Source organism: Chiloscyllium plagiosum, chromosome 27 (genome assembly GCF_004010195.1).
Source record: "Chiloscyllium plagiosum isolate BGI_BamShark_2017 chromosome 27, ASM401019v2, whole genome shotgun sequence".
Classification (NCBI taxonomy): Eukaryota; Metazoa; Chordata; class Chondrichthyes; order Orectolobiformes; family Hemiscylliidae; genus Chiloscyllium; species Chiloscyllium plagiosum.
In genome coordinates, this window is record NC_057736.1 from 18,988,189 (window position 1) to 18,992,358 (window position 4,170).

The following is a 4,170-nucleotide window of genomic DNA, read 5'->3' on the forward strand; positions in this document are numbered from 1 at the left end:
GTTGTGAAACTTGAAAGGGTTCAGAAAAGATTTACAAGGATGTTGCCAGGATTGGAGGATCTGAGCTATAGGGAGAGGCTGAACAGGGTGGGGCTGTTTTCCCTGGTGCGTCAGAGGCTGAGGGGTGACCTTATGGAGGTTTACAAAATTATGAGGAGCATGGATGGGATAAATAGGCAAAGTCTTTTACCTGGGGTCGGCGAGTCCAGAACTAGAGGGCATAGGTTTAGGGTGAGAGGGGAAAAATATAACAGAGACCTAGGGGTCAACTTTGTCACGCAGTGGGTGGTATGTGTATGGAATGAGCTGCCAGAGGATGTGGTGGAGGCTGGTACAATTGCAACATTTAAGAGACATTTCCATGGGTATATGAATAGGAAGGGTTTGGAGGGATATGGGCTGGGTGGTGGCAGGTGGGACTAGATTAGGTGGGGATATCTGGTCGGCATGGACGGGTTGGACCGAAGGGTCTATTTCCATGCTGTACATCTTCTTGACTCTATGACTCTACTTGCCCCTGTGCTGGTAACAAGGTCACTACTCTGATTTGCTTAATCTTTTTTATTCAAATTCTGTGGTTACTTTGTAGTTTTGCCACAGAGAATGGAACAAATTCCAATCTTTTCCCATACCTCCTCCTTTTTCCGCAACAGTAGGGAGTGTAACATTCCCAGTCATTCTGATTCATCCAGCACTTTACAATTACAGACTTTAGTTTTAATTCTTTTTCTTTATAGTAGCTATCTGTCTTTCTTAAGGCTCTAAAAAAATGCTTAATATCAGCTTCACCAAACTGATATCATGTTTCAAGTAATGTGTTGTAATCACTTCGATGGACAAAGGGCATTTTTCTGTTCTTGTAGGCCTCTGAGGTTCTATGACTTTATGACTGCTTGGTGACACTTTGGTAGCTCTTTCCCATAGCTGACTATATGCTCATTCAAGTGTTTAAGTAATTATTTTTACAATGTTACTGCTGAATCTGGTTGCACCAGCCTTACAAAGTGCTTTCCTAATCATAATAACTTGTCATGATGTGGAGGTACGTTTATTGGACTGGGGTGGACAAACTCGGAAATCACACAACACCAGGTTATAGTCCAACAAGTTTGTTTGAAATTACAAGCTTTCAGAACCCAGCCCCTTTGTCAGGTGTAGTGAGAGGGAAGCACACAAAACACAGGATTTGTGGGCACAGAGATCAAAAGATCATACAAATAGTGTTGAATAATAAGTCTCTGCAGGGTGTTAGATGCTATGAGTAAAGTGTCAATAGCTGAATAACAACTGAAGGGATGATTAAATGAGGCAGAAAGGTAATTACAAAAAATTTAAAATAAGGTGGTGTTGGAGACAAACTAAATGACTGGAATAACATGGAACAAAAACAGAAACAACTGGAAAAGCCCAGCAACTCTGGCAGCTTCTGTGAGGATGATCCTTTGATCTCTCTTCCCTTGATCTCTCTGCTGATAAATTCTGTGTTCTGCGTACTTTCCTGTCACTAACTTGACGAAAGGGTTAAGCTCCGAAAGCAAGTGATCTTAAATAAACTTAGTGTGATTTCTGACAATAACTTGTGTGAAACAGAATGTTTTCATGTTGCTGCTGATATTTTGACACTTAATTTATGTCTTTTGTTTAATGCCACTTAACACAGACTTGCCTTGTTCTGTCAAATCCCTTTCCAAATTTACAAAAATTCTACAAATACTCCCCAGTTTGTGCTGATGTTTATACTCCCCTATGTTCATGGCCTGGCTGTGAATTTGTCACAGGGTGTATGACTTGGTTTGTAGCATCCTTTTCCCCGAACCTGGTAGGTTGTGGATTCAAGTCTGATTGCAGGACTTTAGCACCTAGGTTAATGGTCTAGAATTGTATTGAATGGGTGCAGTTTTTGGATGTAAGTTGTTATAGCAAGACAGTGGCTACTTTGTTGGCTATGTGTACAATGTCCTCTGACACTATTTTGAAGAACTGGTGTCCTGACCAATATCTACCCCTCAATCAACCTCACAAAGAAAGATTGTCTGGTTATAATGTATTGCTGTGTGGAGGCTTTCTGTGCACATATTGGTTGCTATGTTTCCTACTTTATAGCAGTGGCTATACTGCAAAAGTACATATCTTTCCTTCTTTTAATACATTCGTTGTTTGTGTTTACAAAGAAAATAATTTCTGATTGCAGTTGAATTCCCTGTGAAAAAAGCTGAGCAGCAGAAATTGTTTTGAAAATGAATGCAGACATTTTCAGTTTTGAAAGATTAGGATTGAACAGACAACACATCTCTGTGCCTGCAGTACAATGGATTTACAGCAATCCAAGGGCAAGGCTTTGTACTTCATATTTATAAACATTTGTTCTACTGTAAGAGAACCTGAAGGGAGCAATTGGTTGAGATGAAGGGGTAAGGGTCAGATGGTGGTTGGCATTCTGCCATTTGCTTGACCACTAATAACAGCTTACTGTAGAGCGCATGAAGTCCATTTGGCCCATCATGCCAATGCCTACTATTTGAATGAACAATCTGATCATTCCCACTCTGCTGCTTCTTCTCCTCAGCCTTACAATTTTTTTCTCCTTCAAATATTTATTAAACTTTTCCATTGGACATGTAATACTAATTCTGTTACAACTGTTCATTCAGGCATTTCAAATCACAGCTTGCTGTCGAAAATAGTTCTCTGCGCATGTTCTTTCTGGTTGTTTTACCAATTACCACATCTTCCATCACGGACTCTCCTGCCACTACAAATACTTTGCTTATGCTTGTTGTATTAAAATGCCATAAGATTTTGAACACACCTATTCAATATCCTTCAACACACTTCGCTCTGAGCAGAAGAATCCCAACTCTCCAGATCTGCATTTAGCTGAAGTTCCCTATATCCCTGATATGGCTCAATAATGCTTTTCAGCTCTTTTTTAAATTAAAGCAAACTTAAGATTTTTGTTTACCTTGGAAGAACTTCTATTTTAATCAAAAATAAATTAGCTGGTTTCTTGTTGGTTAATAGTCCATCTATATGGACCTGTCTAGCTGTCTCTGCTGATTGAAAGTCCTGTGGCTTAAGGGTGAGGAATTCTCCCTTTGTTGCCCAATTTTCAGTTGCCCAAAGCCGTTACAGGATTGGTTTTCAATTAATTTTCCAAAACACTGAGTCGTTTATATTTTGCCAATGCTGCTGCCGTGGAATGAAATTGCCTCCAATTTTTTAATCTGATAATGTAAAGCATTTATTATCTCCCATAACATAAGAAACTGGACAGAAATATTGTGATATTGACGAACACAAAAGACATAGATCATAGGAGAGTACAGCACAGTACAGGTCCTTCGGCCCTCATTGTTGTGCCGGCCTTTTATCCTTCTCTAAGATCAGACTAACCTACATACCTTCAATTTTGCTGTCATCTATGTGCCCATCATAGAGTCACTTATATGTCCTTAATGTATCTGACTCTCCTACCACTGCTGGCGGTGCATTCCACATACCCACCACTCTGAGTAAAGAACCTACCTCTGACATCTCCTCCAAACCTTCCACCAATTATCTTAATATTATGCCCCCTCATGATTGACAATTCCACCATGGGAAAATGTCTCTGGCTATTCACTCTACCTATGCCTCTCATCTTGTATGCCTCTATCAAGTCACCTTCCATCCTTCTTTGCTCCAGTGAGAAAAGCCCTAGCCTCCTCAACCTTTCTTCATAAGACATGCCCTCAGTCCAGGCAGCATCCTGGTGAATCTCCTCTGCACCCTCTCTAAAGCTTCCACATCTTTCCTATAATGAGGCGACCCGAACTGGACACCAATATTCCAAGTGTGGTCTAACCAAGACTCTATAGAGCTGCAGCAAAACATCACAGCTCTTAGAGTCATAGAGATGTACAGAATGGAAACAGCCCCTGAGGTTCAACCCATCCATGCCGGCCAGATATCCCAACCCAATCTAGTCCCACCTGCCACCACCCGGCCCATATCCTTCCAAACCCTTCCTATTCATATACCCATCGAAATGCCTCTTAAATGTTGCAATTGTACCAGCCTCCACCACTTCCTCTGGCAGCTCATTCCATACACGTACCACCCTCTGTATGAAAAAGTTGACCCTTAGGTCTCTTTTATATCTTTCCCCTCTCACCCTAAACCTATGCCCTC